Source organism: Parus major, chromosome 3 (genome assembly GCF_001522545.3).
Source record: "Parus major isolate Abel chromosome 3, Parus_major1.1, whole genome shotgun sequence".
NCBI classification, from domain to species: domain Eukaryota; kingdom Metazoa; phylum Chordata; class Aves; order Passeriformes; family Paridae; genus Parus; species Parus major.
The window spans coordinates 6,156,713-6,175,052 of NC_031770.1; positions in this window are offsets into that span (position 1 = coordinate 6,156,713).

The following is an 18,340-nucleotide window of genomic DNA, read 5'->3' on the forward strand; positions in this document are numbered from 1 at the left end:
GATCTGGAGAGACGTGGTAGGCCTGGAGACTTGGACTAGGTCCAGTTGTACACAGAGACTTTTTGTGCAAGCATTACAGGAGTTAAATCTTTTTAACCAGCTAGGTGGAATAGTGGAAAATGTGCCCTTTAATATCAAAATAGTGACTCTGAAGGAGGCAAACAGAGACGTCCCACCACCTGTGTTACTCCAGTTTGTTTATGATGAGAAGGAAGGGTAGATAGGGTGCCATAGCAGGTGACCCTGATACTTGGTACTTTATTCATAGAACCTTTTTGGAGAGTCACTTCTGTCAGGTGCTGTGCTAAGGTCCAAAACTGTTAATTGTTATCAATAGACACAAATTCTACAGCGTGTGCTGCAGGGGTGGCCAGGGTTGCTTGATCCACCAGCTATAGAAAACTGTGTCTGATGCTGGAAATTACTCAGAGATTGTTTTAGTGACAAGAGTGCACTGAATCTCTGATGGGTGGGATGCCCTTTTTGGGTATGTCTGCTGGGAATCCAGTGCTAGGACTGCCTGTGCTGAGGTGAGAGCTGCCTGTGCTGCTCTGCCAGGCACACCTGATGTGGCTCCAGGACAGACATGACAGTCCTGTCCTCATCTTTGCAGATGCAGGACTTGGTCTGTAGGTCACTCTAGCAGATGAGCTTCTTTCTGGCAATTCAGCTCAACCAGAAGATGTAGCCAGGAAAGCAGGACTCTGTAGGAAGTCTAGAAAATCAGTTGTCACAGGTACTTGTAGTAATGGAGAAATGCTGATGTGTGTGATGGAGCAATGGTGCTTTGCTATTACTTCCACTGAAATTGTCTCAAGGAATTTGCTATGGACATGAGCTGACTCTGCTGTCCTTTGGGTAGACCAGAGTATTTGTATCTTCCAGTTCCTGGAGAGCAGAGCTGATCTCTCGTGCCATGATGTGCCATCAGGTTTGTTGCCCTGACCTTTGGTACCTCTGTGTCACCAGCTCAGAGCACAGCTGCGCGTGTTGGGTTCCGGTGTGACCCCGCATGGTCTGTGACACAGCAGTGAGTGAGCGTTCCTTGGCACAGGCTGGCTTTGGTGTGCCGAGATTGCTTCGTCTGAAGTGGGTTCCTTGGCTGTTTACCTCTCAAGCAGCTGCTCTGGAATGCACAGAAGTGATGAAACCAGTGGGGGCATTTCAAAAGCATAGCTTCTCCTGAGTGTTTCCTGGAGGCTGCTCTGACACAAGGACTGTGTCCTCTTGTGTCCCGCTCTCCCCTTGTTGTTACCACACAAACCTCGTGATGTCTTGGCTCCCTGCTCTGTGCAGAAACTGTTCTGTGCATTGCTGGGGTTCCTACTTTCATGTGGGAGCTGCTTTTCCAGCAACCCTCACACCAAGGACACAGCTACTCTCAGACAGAGCGGCCAGAAGAGGCATGATATTTTTATAGTTCCAGAACCATTTATTTACACTTTTGGCATTTCCTGATGTGCTGAAAATCCTGATACAAACTCCCTGACTCCCACTGCACACTCCAATACCCATATTTTAAAATGGGTATTGGAGTGAAGTGAGTGAACCACTGTAACCTAAGCATTAGAGCTCAAAACTGGATACAAGAGACTCAGTTCTGATCTGCCTCTGTTCTGCTAAGCAATTGCAGATGAGACACATTAGTTTTCCTTGCCTCATTTCTCATTTCATAGCTCTGATAGCAATCCTAATTTGTTTGTAAAACAATAAGTTGAACTGATGAGAAGAGCTACAAGAGTGAAATGTTGCTATTCTCTGAGTGATCTTTTAATTTCTACATCTCAGAATGTCTTCATTAATCCTGTAAAAGTCACGAGTACTCTGTTTACCAGACCTAGTGTATGAAACAGTATAATGATGAAGACTAATTATAAATCATAGAAAGAAAATTCTGGTAAACAGATTCCTTCCATTCTGTGCAGGCTTTGTCAGTGTCTTACGACAATGATGTCAGTTGGATTAGAAAGCTTTTTAAAATGTGAATCTATCTTTTGAAAGATTTGTAGCCAAGCCTTTCCAGTTTGTTAAAATGTAATTAGTGTCTGCTTGTTAATATGATGTTCATTGATTTTTAAAGTACACAGACTTTAAAGCTAGAAATAAAAAAATAAAGAGAGAGATAATTCAAACCAGAGTGGAACAGCTCGGACAGTTTTACTCTTTTGCCAGGATCCCAAAGCTGTTGGGTTCAAACAATGCCACAGTTTGAGTGGAAATGTGAAGATTAAATCCAAACCCTGCACGTCAGCTTTTTTTGCAAATGACTATCCAGGATTTCAATGAAATGTCCAACCACAACAGATTATGTTGCAGGGATTTTTATTGCCTAACATCTTGTGATAGTCTCCTGTTTCTCTAACATGTATTATAAACCCGTGCACCTAGCAAGGATCCATGGAATTTTGGTACCTAATTCACTTAGGCTCCTCTGAAGAATAATTTGAAATGAACAAAATTGGGAAGGGCTCACAAGATAATGGATGATTGCAGAATCTCCCAGTTGCACATCAGGGTGGTGTGGCACAAGATGGAAGGTATGTAAATATGGAACATAATCTGACCACACTCATGGATGAAATGCTGCCAGTGCTAAAAAGACAAGTGGACATAACTTGAAATTCAGACAGGAATTCAAAGATGGAGTGAGGAATAGCCTGAGGGGAGAGCAGAGGCAACACTAGCATACAACTAGTCAATAAGAAGGTGGCCTTGAGAACAAAAAGATGGAAAGGGATATCCATAGGACAACTCTAGCCAAGGGCAGGAGAATGGATGAAATTAGCTAGTCTGGGAGAGATGAAGCTGAGCAACAAATTGATTCATCTGGAGAAGGAAGACAATTCAGAGGCAAAGAAGAAAGGAAAGGAAACTACCCCCCAAAGACCAAATGACAAGACAGTGGATTGAGCCAGGATTGAGACTCCACAGGAGAGAATTAAGGGGGAAATAAAAGACAGACTGATTTTCACACAGGAGGGAGAGGAGATCCCACCACACCAGTGGAGTCCATGGGCAGGGGTGTCCATGGCAGCAGACAGGTTCCTTGGTGGTCTGGAACACAGGAGAAACAACATGGAGCCAAAAAGCAGAGAGATGCCTTGTTCTTCCATGAGTAGGAATGTTAGATGTGAACCAAGGGCAAATAAAATAAGGAAACCTTGTGGAATTAAGGATTCTCTTCTATTCAGGACAAGTGATACTGTGGAAACAGGTGAAGAACAGCCCCAACAGAGAGAGGAAAATGCTTTAAATTACAAATGCTCTGGGATTTTTTTCCACAAAACTCACAACAGAAAATGATAAGCTAATAAAAAGGCTACATTTCCTCAGAACTAGTCCTGTGAAGGAAGCATCTGAGGGGCAAGCAGCTAAAGCAGATTCCTCTGAGGACAGGCTCCATTTGGCTACTTGTGATACTTGTGACCAGGACTGAAAATTGCAGTGAGTAAAGCCAGCTTTCAAGTGTAAAACAGTGAGAAACTGTTGTGAGGGCACAAGAGCCCTGTCTGAATTTTGTGCTGGATTTTAACAGATGGGTAAAGGAATATCCTGGTGGTGAATATAGCAAGGGACAATGGACCCCAAAAAATGCAAGGAATACTGGCTACAAAGTATTCATTCTGTGCTGGTCCCAATACATGAAGATGGGGATTTTTTCCTAAAGGTTTTGGAATTTCCATTCACTTTATAATGGCAGATTTGCTGTGTGGTGCCATCTGTGGTGAGCACAGAAGGAGTTCAGCTGTGTGTTAACATCTAAGATTTGTATACAATATAAGTGTTCTGGTCTCTATCTGTTCTTTAAAAATTAAGAGGCCACCTAAGTTTTGAAAGTCATGGCACAGTCATGGCAGACAGTACTGACAGGAGATGTAGTCAGTGAGAACACTTTACCAAGTGGCAAAAAAAGGAAGTACAAAAGGATGAAGGGGAATCACTGAGTTCAGGATTGCCCAGTTGCTTTAGAAACTGCTGTCTGTAACCATCTCCTGGTCTGAGTCTTGTTGAGTTATCCCACGAGGCAGCAGACATGGCTGGCCTTAAGCCATTTCAATAATAAATCTCCATTACCTTGGTTTGCTTTGCCTTAACCAAGCTATAGATAAAAGCACCTCAGTAGGCAGACAGGAGATAGAAAATCATAAATTGCTGCAAAGTTTAGGTGATGGTAACTTTTGAAACAGGGATGATGCTGATGACCACGAGGGAGCAGCAACTGCTTTATTTGATACTTCTGAAGCCAGCAGGAATATTTGTCCCTGGAGCTGCCCATGGATGCAGCAGGCTGAGTGTATTTCTCATCAACCTAAGGTAAAATCACCAGCAGCCAAAACAACAGTCACTGGAGAGTGGGGAGCTCAGAAATTTTGAAGTTTTCTAAGTCAAATTTTATTTTCATGATCATCTTATGGATTTGCACCTTAGTGATGTCACTGGGGGGAGTCCTGGGGAAGAAGAGTGGGCAGGGAGAATCTTCTTGACCTCACAACCTGTGTTGTGAGTCCTCTCAGTCTGTGATATGTGGTAAGAAAGCACCAAGTGAGAGCTCTGAAACATCAACCTGAGAGAAATGGTGCCAATGAGATGGAAGCAAATTGTAATGGGTCTGCTATATGTAAAAACACAAAAAAACCTGAGTCATGATTTAGTGAAGTTTACTGCCTATGGTAGCAACAAAATAAAGTTGAAGTTTTGACTGTGAATGTGCCCTGGGGAGCCCAACATGGTGGCAGAGGTGTGATGAAACAGAACCTGCAGCACTGAGATGTACACAGCAAATGGGTGAGAAACCAGGAAAAATAAAAGGCAATTTTGGAAAGACTTAAAATAATTGAGGGGAGGGGACATAGCCTGGATCCAAACACCGTAAAACTCATTGATACAGGGGAACTGAAGACCTAGAGGAGAAATCAAGAGCTTGCTTAGGCAACACACAATGGAAATTTGCCTGTGGAAGAGAAGTTGCAGGGTGGGTCACAATCAGTCAGCAAAGGATTAGATAACACACTCAGGGGAACAAGGCAGGGATAAAGTGATGCTAGAAGTACGGGGCTGGATTTGAGGACCCACAAGGCCCTGTCCAGCTTAATCATCTATGATTCCATGGAGACAGCAATGAAAGACCTGCATTGTCTCCCTGAGAACTAATTTCGCTAGGTATGGGCTTAGGTCACATATTACAAATAGGTCTCTTTTATGTAGGATTCTAGTTTGGAGTTTGCAGTGATTGATGGGTTCATTAAAACATCATCACTGCAAGGGACAAGAAATTTCTGTTTAAAAATAAATAAATGACGACAGAAACAGCAAAAGAGCCTTCTGCTTTATTTCTGATCCTCCCTGCAGCTTAAAATGCTTCAGGGGACCACTTGGTGGGACAGAGAGGAGACAGGATAAGACAGGATTAGCAAGGGATATCAGCATTTCACTTAGATCTTTGGCTACCTGGTCACTCTTGAATTCTCCTTCCCAGTATCTTTGTTTTTAGGAACATCACAATGAAGTATCATTTTGGTGCCTAATGATACTTACACTCTGATCTCCCATTTGGTCTGGAAGAGGCACTTGGCCAAATTCTCACGTGGTTATAACTGAACTTTATTGTACAGATGTGAGCAGAGTTGCTCTTGAAGATCCAGCCCGCTGGATTACTGCTTGTACAGCTGTGCTGTCTTTTTAAAGCCAAATTAGTTGTTATAGAAAGATTTCCTCCACAGAATCTGGCTGTCATCCTTGTGAAAGTATGTTATATTTTCGAGTAGATCCCATGGGCCAAATTAATTGTACTGCTCTACTGATGTCAGTCATGTTAGCCCAAGTGTGAATTTGGCCCCATTGTTCTAAGGCTAATAGAGATTTTTATTTTGGGGGATTTTTTTAATGAAAGTGGATCATAAAATATTCTCAGATTTTCATCTGGTTTTGCTTATAATAATTATCCTTTCCCGGAGCTGAGTAGTAAAGAAAATATTCATATTCTCCAATGTCTGGTATAAATTGCAGTTCTTGTTTGCTGCAGCCCAAGACACAGGCTAAGGACAGAAATTGATGCATTTGCCCATGTCTCTACAGATATGGCAAAGCCTCTTAAAGCTCTCTGGCCTGTGTCAATGAAACACATTGATTTTCAGTGGCTTTTTGCACTTCAGAAGAAACTCTTCTGGCAGCAAATGCATCAAGATAATGTTTAATTCCACCCTTTGTTATTAATGGAGACAAAAGACGTTCTTTTTAACCAGTTTCCGTCTTTTTGAAATAATATCTGTATGGCTTACAGAATTAATACTGCAAGAGAGAGACAGCATTATTTTTGCTGACAGCTTGCACCCAATTAGGTCAGAGAAGATGTGGGGTGTGATTACAGTACAATTAGCTGAACCTGGCAGTTGTTACAGCTGGTTGCTACTCCTGATCTTATACCTGAGGGAAAGCACAGTTGGGACACCACTGCTGTCATTTTGGAGAGAGAGGCTGGCTATCCCTCCTGCCCACTGCTGGATTGCACTTGCTGTGTGTCATACCTGGTGCTCCCAAATTTGTGTTGTGTGAAATGCCAAGAATTGGAGTGGTCTGGTTGAATTATTGCATCACTCTTCAGTCCAGTTCTGAGGAACATCAATGGAAAAGTTTAAGGAGATATAGGATATGTCCTGAAATGCCATGTAAGGATTGGAAGGAACTTGTTAAAGCATAAATTTACTTATAGCAAACCTTAGAAGCTGGAGCTCTCCATCTCTCTCCAAACCACTGGGTTGCCTCACAAACTCTTGTTCACCAAACCTTTTGGTCAATTTGATGTTGCAGTGGATAGTCACTGAACAGGAGTGCCCCTGATTTACAGAAAGGCATCAGTCAAAGACCTTGACCTCCTGAAGAAATCTTTAAAGAAACAGATGTGAGAATGAAGCATGTGGAGCTGGTGCTGCCTCTCCAATTTGGGAATCTGTCCCTGTAGGTGCATTTGAGGCTTCATCTGGTGCAACCAACCTTCAGAGTCTACAAGAACTGCAAGGAACTATGGAGCAAAAGGAGCTCTTTCTCTCTGAGCTCAGCTTCCTCTACCCTAACACACTCCCACAGGGTATCTGGCCCTTTGGATGTTTAATGAAGAATCAAGAGCAGTTCTACATCAGTGGTGTTGAGAGTGGGAGTTATTCTTGAAAGAGGATTGCTGATATTGGATCAGCCCTAAAAGTAGCGGTGAAAGCTCTTCTGTGATTATGCAATTTTCTTTTCTTTCTGTTGAGAGCAGTGGTGGAAGAAAATGCAGAGAGATTGACCCTGTGCCCACGTAAACAATGTATCTGTGAAAACCATACTTCTTGGTGAAAGGAAAATAATATCCTGTGCAAACAGATAGGAGGTACCCTAACAAAAAGAAAACAAAAGAAGACAAGAGGGATCTCTAACTCCTAGCAAAGTATTTTTTCTTTTCTTCTCCCCCACCACAAGAATGAGCTAAAGCAGCTGAATCTATGTGTTTTCTAAAAGTCTATGGAGTCTCTTAAAGATGGATGTTTAGCCAAAAAACTTTCTCTTGCTGGATTTGTCCTAATTTGATATAAATGTTTAAGTACCCTTTTTCCTTCACAATTTGGGATTTTATTTCACATGATTTTAATGTCAAAGACAGGCTCAATTTTCAGTAGCATAAATTTCTCTCTGGTGTTTATGGGAGAAATGTCAACTGGACATAGCTGCATGTACTGCAGGGCATGCTTCATGCTGTTCTTCAGAGCTCTGTCTGAGGACTGCTGCTCCTCCCTGCCTAGGAACTCACTTTTTTGCCATCTGCTTATCTGTCAGGCCTTCAGAGGCACTCTGTGACTTCAGTGCCATTCTACTGTCCCATTAAAATGGTTCCGTGTATGCACAGCCTTAAAACACACCAGTGTGAAGCAGCAGACAATTCCTTTTCTGTGGTAAAATTAGGTAAAATAATTTTAAAGGTTAGCCTTTAAAATTAGGTTGATAGAAAGTTAGAAAAACATGTCTGCTGTCAAAGACTTTCTCCTAGTGATGTCTCCATGCAGTGTTGTTCTCCTAAAGGATGGATTATTGTCTCCAGTTTTAACAGGCGATGTCCTGGTGAACCTTAGAAGTGGTTGAAGCTGGAGCAAAGCTTACCTAATGAAACTCAAAACCAGGTAAAATTGCCTGCTTTAGGAGAGCTCATAAAATTCTGCAGTTCAGGTCAGCTGTGCTGCCTTTTGCAAGCTGGGACACATTTAGTGGCAATGCAGGAAATTTACTGTAACAGGTGGAAACCTCGCAGCACTTGGCAATCCCACCACATCATGCTGCTGCTGAAGTCAGCACCACTCAGCAATCTGCTACTGGAGATTTTAGATGGACTTAAGTTGAAGAAATCAAATGTACCTTTAAGGAAGCTGAGTACATCAGAGTCAAAACTAGGACAGGTTACTACTCTAAAGAAATAAATATTAGCCATTTCCATCCTGATCTGGCTGAAGCCAAGTGTTACAACATTGGGTCCAAGCCTCAAGGGTGAGGTTTTTGTCTTTTGTTTATAGCATGCTCTACTTTATATCAACATCCCTTGGGGACCCTCTTACCTCCTAAGGTACTAGGGAAGTTCCAGAGAACTAGAACTGAGAAAATGCTTGACTATTTTAGAAGTATGAAGGAGGTGACCCCTTTCTCCCAGGTTCCTCATGGAAATACAGGCCAGTGAACCTGATGTCAGTTCTGACAACTGCAAGAGAATCAGGTGCACAAAAGAGCTAACATTAAGGTCAAGAGATGGGGACATAAATGACACCAGTCAATATAGTTTTGATCATAGAAATGGTGGTACAAAATAATTTTTACATGTTACTCCCCAAAATGCAGCACATATTAAGTGAGTAAATTGTTATATCAGAACGGTATCAGGAGGGTATTTTTATCAAGGTCCTGCAATGATTTGTTCTTGCCCCCATGCTATTCATTATTGTTATCAAGGATTTGGAAGACAAAAACAAATAAATCAGCTGCTGGAAAAGTTGCAGATATGTCGCAGTGGTAAGTAAACAAGACAGGTCAAGTCTGTGAGGCAAACTGCAACACTTGGCAGAGTGGACTCCTCTGAACATGTGTTTTAAACCAGCAAAATGCAAGGTCATACATCTGAGAACAAAGAGTGCAGATGACAGTTTACATCCTGGAAGCAGTGGCTGTGACAGCCTTGGCCCACATACAGGCTGTGGGCTTTGTCAATGCATGCACAAAAACAGATTAAATCCAATCTCAGACCTCCTAAAATCTGTTTGTGTTAAATCTCTGTAATCAGCTGTTCTCACTAGCCAGATCACTCTGTTCTCAGCCACTGTGTAGACTTCAGTGAAAATTTGCCTGCTTAGGACAATTTTCCCCTATTTTCCCACCAGCTTGAAAAAAAAAAAGCAGAAATATCTGATTTTGAACTTTAAACTTAGTTGTTTCTCCTCCCTCTGAAGTGCCTTATCATCTGTAGTGAACATCCTGAAGGTTGCCAGTTATCACATCAATTACCTGACAAGAGGCCAAGTTTTAGGGCTCTGCCAATTTTAAGAGAAGAAACAAGACCCTGTGGAAATCAGAGTCAAAGCATCATTAAAATCTGATAGAAAAATGGTGACGTTTAATTGGAAAGGGTCACTCTTGCATTCTTGAAGCTCAAGACTGAGCAGTTCATACTGTTCTTCCTTTTAGGTAAGAAAGTATTTCTCAGGTATTCAAATGGTAAAAAATGCCAGGATGAAGTTATCTGAGCAAACAAAAGTGATTTTCCTTGTGAATGGGGATTAGGATAGCTTCTCATCACATGACTGCTCTTGATTTTTACACAGGTCCCCTACCTTGATGATTTTCCATTTGCATTACTAATTAATACAGGCTCCCAAGTTCTATGTGACATCTGAAAATGCAGCACCGTCTGTAAATCACTGGGGTGCTCTTGGGAAACATCCCACTGAGTAGGTGAACTGCCAAAAATGAACATCAGCCAGCCCCACAGGGGGGGATATACGACAGGCAGAGAGTCAGAGGGATTTTCATACCCTCTTGGACTGCTCCAAAAGCACATTAACCACTGGAGAAGCTGCAGCACTGTGCTGCTGACAGTCCAGCCATTTCTCTGGGGGTTCTTGCTTCTTGGTACAAAGACTGGGAAGATGTACTGTTAAGCACACTTAGACACTTGCCCATGTTGCTCTCACTAGGAACACTCCAAGATTGTTTTTATTTGAATGTTCTGGTGATTGTCAGTAAAGCAGACACCCACCCCCCGTACCCAGAGCAGGGCTGCAGTCTTTGCATTAATCGCTGGAAGTGTGATATCTTCCTCTCTGGAAAAGGCTGGTAATTTACAGCCTTAGCCAGCCCATCCTTGCTAAAACATTTGTGTCCTTCCAGCACTGGTGAGTAGCATCCCTTTTTGTAGCTTTTTGGTGAAGCTGAGTTCCCTCTGTAGTCCTAATGCTGCACATTCCTGCTGTGCCTTTCCTTGCTTTCTGTGAGCTACAGCCTGTCCTTCTGGCCTGGTCAGCACAAGTCAGCTCAGACCTGAATAAAAGCACAGCCTTTTTACTGAAGGGACCTCCAAGTTCAACCAAAGCTCTCGTGGCTCCTGTGTGTGGCAGCAAGAGTAAGGACAAAGGCACAAGCTGGCAGAGCAGTAGTGTTTAGAGAGCTCAGCACCAGAGCACGGTGCTTACCGTGTGTGATGGTGGCACATCCCTTCTTGCCTGGTGGGTTGTTTTTCTTTCTGTTCTGGTGTGTTTGGATTGATGGTAGGGGCTCTGTAAGAAGGGGGCATGTCACAAAGCCTGGCTGCTCCTGCCTGTTCCTCCTTCTTCCAGTGGCAACCTTGAAGGAGAGCCAAGCTATCCTCTTCTAAGGGGTGCCCAGCAATCGGGAATGAATGGGGTTTTTTAATCAAAATGCCTCAATGTGTTCATTTCTCAGGCAAGTGGATTTGGCTTTCTAAGGAAAGATGGTGATTGTGAGAGCCCTCCCTGTATGGACTTTTTTACTGTCTTCAAGGCAGATTTGCCCTGCTATGACTCTTGTCTTGCAGAGGCAGGAAGGCTCCTGGATTTCCTGTCTTTACCCAATGAACATCACTTAGCATCCAGCCAGAAGGCTTGGTCAGGATGAAAACAATATTGAATTTTTCAGGTCTCATTTATTTAAGAGAGTAAAACGTCTTTCTTCTCAAAGTGCTTCTCTTTAGCTTTCATTTCCTGTGCACAGAGTAGCTTTGTCTTGAGTACAATAATTAAGTTGTTGACCTTCCTTAGAGGTCAAACATAGCTTCCCTTTAGACAAAGATAAAAACAAGCAATAAGAGATACTTTGACTGGTTTAAGATACTTGGTCTGCGTGTCCGTGATGCTGCTGTAACTTCTGCTGGATATTTTTCTCAAGATATTTCAGGGTGACATGCTGTTGATCCATTTATAGGAACACAGTATTTACTGGAGTGGCATTTTCCCCGTTGTTTAGGAAAAAAAATTCTATTGTAACCATCAAAGAGTGTGAGGTAGCATGCATGTGGTCTAATGAGAATGTTTCATGGGATTTTAAAATGGCATTTTTACTCTATATTAGTGATTTTTTTTCCTCTAATCATCTGAGAACATTTTTTCAGTATCAAAAATAAGAATGGAGAAGCCCAGACATTCTTATGCATTATACAAGGCAAATTGCCATTCTTTTCATACTGCTCTTTTTTTTTTTTTTGGATATCAACATTCACATTCTCCTCCTTTTAAAACTGCACATTTCTAATTTTTATGGTTTTCTTTAATTCTTGTTTTCTTGTTTTTAAATATGACTGCTAGTTTATATTAATGTTCCTAATAGTCTGTTGTTACAGACTATTAGGATATGGGATATGAGGTGATGCCAGCAGTTCAATTCCCAGGAGCTGTGCCTGTGTGACTTAGTGAGGCACTGGGATCATCTGATCAGTCTGAGTAAGTATTAGCAGCAAGTTTGACTTGTTTTTTATGGAAATGTGAGATCCCTGTCCATGGCATGGAAATTGGGGGGTTGGATTATGCTTTACAAATGGCAAGAAATAGAAAAGACCGCAGGTGGACAAAATCCATGAATTCCAGTGATGGGAGGCTCTGTTGTTCATTTGTGCAAATGGCAATGGATGCTGGAATTGTACAGCGTGTGGGAGGAAGGAAAAGCAAACAGGCATCCACCCCCACTACTGGAATGGAATGGGGCAGCCTTCATATTTTTGAGTTATGAAACCTTCAGTTCTAAATCCTCATATTCCCTGTACCTTTCTTGTTCCTTCCAGAAGCTTTTTTTTGACTTTCAGATTTCCTTTTCTGGTGCAGGCAGTAGAATGAAGTCTGACAAGGCAAGGTATAGAGCCATAAAGAAGCCCAAATGTACATTTGCTCTTGGAAGAAAGAGAACTAACTCCCATCACAGCCGAGACCGAAGTTCACTCCATTTCTTGCTGTTGTTCCACTTCATAGCTATTAATCCATGAGCAATCCCCTCCTCATTCACCAAAACCCTTAAATCCATCACACTGTCCCATCATGGTAAATTAAAGTCAAATATGCCTTAATGACAGGGGGGTTAAGTGGAAAAAGTCAGGCCTAAGCACAGCATCTTTTTTGTTTCCGAAGCAAAAGAGCAATGCTGGTATCTAATTTTGGACCCCAGGGAAATGCCTCAACACTGAAGTGGTCAGCACCATGTACAAACTTAGTGAGAGCCTGGTATTCCCCACTGCCAGCAGCCATTCAGACTTGTGTGGGCACCCCTCAAAACCCCTAAGTAGAAGCTATGGTTGCAGTTCTTTCAGCCATTTTAGGGCTTTGTAGGTAAATGTGGTCCAGCAGCATCAAAAGGCAGTTCTGTTTCTAATAAAGATTAAAAAATATTTTTCAATGACCCTCCTTGTTCCTTACTATTATACAGTATTAAAATATAAGAGCGCAGCCAAGGAGAATAGAAAACAAAAAGAAAAGCCTTTAAAAAAAAAATTCCACATTTTTATATCCTTTCCCTACTAACCCACCACAGAATTCAAGGGTGGGGGATTCGAGGGCTGAAAGAATCTTCATATGGTGCCAAAAATTCCCCACAGATCTCTCTGGTCCCTCAGCATTTGGCTATTTAAAGCAAACACATTGTGTTTTAGATGCTAGTTTAGTTCCATTCTCCATATGAGGAGGTGGGATGTAATTAATTAGCTGTTCTTTTGATTTCTAAGTATCACATGTACATTTCATAAGGCCATGTACTTTTGACAGAGGCTGGAAAAAGGAAATAAAACACAAGTTGCACCAGTTAAGTCTTCTGGGTACAAATGATGGATCAGCAGGGGATTATCATATGTATTTTATTGCTACCAATGCTGATTGAGTCACATGAATGTTAATACAAACGTAGGGGGAAAAAAAAAAAACTGGATGAAATCACAGTAACAGAGTTTAAAGTGTTTATTTTAGTCCTAATTGCACTGTTTTTACATAATGTCTTTGATCTATAGGTTGAAAAGAGGCAAAGCCAGTAGTCCACAGTAGAAGTAACCGAAGATAAACTTCTCTGTACAGTTTAAGAAAATAAGTGCATAGTCAGAGATACACACACGAACATATAGAGCAGGGAGGTGAAACCCAGGCTTCAGCGTGCCAAAAACTACAGTTCATTGCCATTTCTGCTAATGGAACCTCTTTTCTGGATTTCTGCATTTACTTTTACCTTTATGTGGATCATGTACCAGAGAAAGCCCCACATAACAAAGCAGTCATGAAAAATGAGGGGCAAACCTTTACATTTCCCATCCAACATGACAAAAATAAATAATGAATCTGCAAAACTTGCACAGACAGCTAACTCCTCCAGACCCTTCATCAGCACAGAGGTCCAGCTGCTCTTGCTTCATGACCCTGTTGGCCACAGATGGTCTTGGGGACCCCTCAGAGGGTCACCTCCAGACTGGGAGCCAAATTCACCATGACAACAGCAATTTGATGTTTACGGTGACTTAACAAAGCAACCAAAATGACTCTTTCTTGAAGAAGCAGCCAAGTCTTCTGTGTCTGCTCTCCTACCAGGACTGGATTTGCTCATCAACCCTCAGACCCAGGGAGCTGCAGCACCAAAGCAACTGGCCTGTGACCTCTTGGGTCAGGGGATGAACCAGAATAAACAAGCCCCATAGTCCCATTTATCTCTCTCTAATTTTTGCCTCTTTATTTTGTTTTCTAAAGCTAAGGAGCATCCCCTGACTGAAATGCTTGAAGACTGAGGACATAATGATACCCTTTAATTGCACAAGTCCTTTGTCATCTTTATCTCTACCCAGAGGAGAGGAGGTTTGTAGAGGAGCTATGGCCTTTATGTGAGGTCTGTTGATATAGCTGGGAAAGCAGGCTCTGTTGCAGAAATCCTTTCTCTGGGAAGTGTTCTCTTCTGCTGGAAGACCAAATGTGTTTAAGGCATTCAGTGGGTCCCTCCCTGTATATTTAGTGAAAATGTCTGGGCATTATTTTGTGACTGTTCTTTACTCTTCTGCTTGTGTGCAGTTTTCCAAAACGATGCCTGGAGGGTTTCATGCATGCAAGCTGATTCTCCCTGAGTCCTCTCTGTAAGGGCAGAGGAAAAGGCAGGTTCATTTGTGGGGCGTTTCAGAGCCAGAATACACCAGAACACTGAGCAATTCCCCTCTTGCTGGGCTCCAGGGGGGCCCAGGGGGTCTGAGAGAGCCCCACTCAAACCCTCCCATCAGCCACTGTCCCGTGTGCTGTTGGTCTGGGAATGGATGTAATTGCAAAAGTGAATCACACTTTAATGACAAATGCTTCAAAAACAAAGCTATAAAATTCTTGACTCAGTTATTAACTTTAAATGAATTGTTTAGGTTGTTTCCTTCCACACACCCCGCCCCCATTAACTTATTCTTGAGGGGAATGTATTTATGGAGCCATGTGCTTCTCACATGGTTGAGGCTAAAAATAGCTTTAGAAACTCATTCCAGCTAAAACTTAATTTAAAATCCAGTTTGTCAGCCTAACACATTGGTCTCTTAGCCTGGTTTCTTTATTTGTAATGATAGCCCTGACCAGTCCTTCAAGTGCTGATTATTTCCGGATTTCCTATACTGTTCCTCTATTCAATAATATATAAATAAACACATTCCTGAGCTCAAGGAAACCCCCAAATTACACACAAAATTTATTTTCTCTGTATGGCCTGGACTTCTACCTGGGCAACAAGCAAACTTACTCTCATAAATCCACATGTGCACTGTGGAGACAGGCAGCATCAGCCCAGCTTTCTTGCTTGGTTTGGCTTTTTTGAGGGAGAGAGAGGCTTATCAGTCATTACAAGTATATTGTCTAAGTACTGAATTGTTTTTCCCATGCTCTTTTTTGTCAGCCATCAGCAAATCAGATGCCTTAAAACATCTGAACCCTCCTGGGTCAAATCCTTCTTCTGTTTATTTCAGTATGAGTTTTGTCACTCATTTTAAAGCAGAGACTGTAGCCCATAATAGACAATTACGCAATTCCTGGATGAAAGGGATGTTTTCTCCTTGCCCTAGATAATTAAGTCCAATGCAGAATCTTTCCATTCCCATCACTAGTTGTTTTTTTTTTAATTGGTCTTGAGATGACCGTGTCCTGAGCTCCAAGGGTTGAAATCCTTTAGAAAGGAGATTTTCAGCCTGCAGTTTATGAATCTGTGGGGCAGCAACAGGCAGCTGAAGAAAGCAAAAGTAATGTCAGTAGGCTCAGGAACTGCACAGGGATCCATGTGAAACAAGAACAGCATTCCACATTAAAAAACAGATGGAACACCAGTGATTTTGCTAATATTCTGCTATACAGGAGAGAGATTTTGGTCACATAAGAATGCTTAGATTTGCAGAGAAATTTTTTGTTCTTCTGGTTTCAATGCTCTTCTGTCTGAATCCCACTACTCATTTCTACAGTGTTAGGCATTATTTATTTAAAAGCATGATCCTTTTTCCTTCCAGAATTCACTTCAATTAATGATGCTGCATTTTCTCTGTCCAACAGTATGGAAGAGGTAATTTCCCTTTGTGCAAACCAGTTGCTGTTTTACTACATCTTTTTCAATCCACTTGTATCTGCTCCCTTCCTTCCTTTTGGTCTTTCTTCACTTGGGAAAATTCCTACTTTCCTTCAGCTTTGTTTAGTTTTATCAGTTTTGTGTTACCTGCTACATTTAGCAATCACTTCTTAGGTTTATATATACATATATATATGTTTGTGTGTTAATTTTTCCAATTGGTAGACTTTTTTTTTATTTATTGTTTAAATCATTTTCAGTCAGTGGTAGAATTTTGCCCTTTCAGCCCTGATTGTTCAGTTCATGTCATCAGCTCTAGCAGGAGTTTCTCTGCAAGGCCAGGTAAGCGTTGTCTGGTGTTTTGCTGAAAGAATCAAAGAATGCCAGTGAACTGGATAGGTATCAGATCTCTTTTTATGACATTCTTGCAAGTCCTCTATTTCTTTAAGGATTGCATCAACTATTTGACTTGATACTGGTTTCTGCAATGCATAGATGCCATTACAGATGTAACAAGAACTGTTTGTAGTCCTACTGCTTCCCAGAGGATTGCCATGTGTTTACTAGAGACAGAATTAAAGCTGCCATACTTAACTCATTTGTAAAGATACTTTACATCTGATAACCACAAGAAGGAGACAAACCAGAGCAATTTAAACATTTACAGATTCATTTTTCCCCCAAGATGGTGTCCAGTTATATTCACTTTTTCAGGCAGTCATATAACATAGGTTTGCTTGGGATTTTTGGGGCAATTTGCAGGCTCAGCATCTTTAATCATTGCTATTTCTGTTTGTGGATCTACAATCAGCAGCTTGAATTTCACACACCTACAATTGATCTCTTCACACCCAATGTCTCTAATTGCATTATTAAGCAGGAATGACCATGCCTTCCAGTCCTTTTATATCCTGTACCTGGTTTACACATACATTCTCTATTTTAGTCGGGGAGTATGGGTTTTTTTAGTTGAAACTGCTAAATTAGTGAAAACCCTAACAGAAGTGAGGTTAACAGCAAAAAGTGCTTTATACTGGTATTGATTATTCCTGCAGATTGGTGAAGACTTTGTTTGCATCATCCCTACCTGCAAGGAGGGGGCAGCTACACCCCAGTCACACCAGTGTCCAACTAGAAGAGTTCAACTGATGTAAAACCCCTGTGTCCTTTAGCCTCGAGGAGCAATGGGAAGTCAAAAAGGCAGAAACTCAGATTTCAAACATGTGAGTAAATGCATGTTAAAACCTAGCATTTAACATGAAATTATTTCTTAATGGCATTTGAATGTGGTCGGAAGGGGCACAATACTCACTACAAAAGGCAGGAAATTCAAAGTTAGCACCATCACCTTCTGTGTGCTGGAACTGCTGCTCTGTGACACGTTCTGTGTTTGGCTGCTTCTCTATCATCTACACAGTCCAGCTTCTGCAGCCTCCTCTGGCTCCAGACTCTGGGCGCTCTGCAGCAGCAAATGCCACCAGGGCTGACACTCCCAAATGCAGCTCTCAGGCCTCTTTGTGCTCAGAGCTGAGGAGCTGGGAGTTCAATTCTGCAGCTACCAACCAGTGTTTGCCTTCTGCTTTAGATCCCCTTTGACTTCATCATTTCCCCTGTACGTGTCATCATTAGCAATACCAGTTCAAAAAATATCCCACTAATTCAGTACACTTAAGCAGCTCAAAGCTTGAAGGTTTTAAGGAGGAAAAAAAAAGGGATTGTGAGATTTGTGGTGAGAGCAGAACAGCAGAAAACAGCCTGGGCTCTAACTCCCACAGCCCCCCAGCAATTAAATACACAGCCAAAAGCTCAAGTGTGGACCAAGCTCTGCGCAGCTCCAGGGGATTAAGAGGCAGGTAGGGATGTGAGGATAAACTCTGGCTTGCTGCTTGGCAGGGACAGGGGTTTGGAAAGCCAGGCCACCGCCACATCCGCGAAAATCAAAGGACAGCAAGCAGGAGACAAAGTTCTGCTCTCTTTGAAACCAAGGGCTGCCAAAATGTTCATGTCAGGGATTTTTTTCTCTTGCTTTGGGCAGGCAGAACTGGGCTGCTGCTGAGCAGCTCAGGACCAAAACAGAGAGTGCAACAATGGGCACGTGTTTGGGGGAGCTCTGTAAGCACAACCCTGCACACAAACTGTTAAACACCATCAGGATTTGGAGGTTTTGCTTTGGCATCTCGTTATGTCCTTTAATGAAACTACTGGCAGTGAGGTAGACATTTTTTTTCCTTTGGTTTGAATTTCTAAAAAGCATAATTTCAGCAGTTTTTCTCTGTTCTTA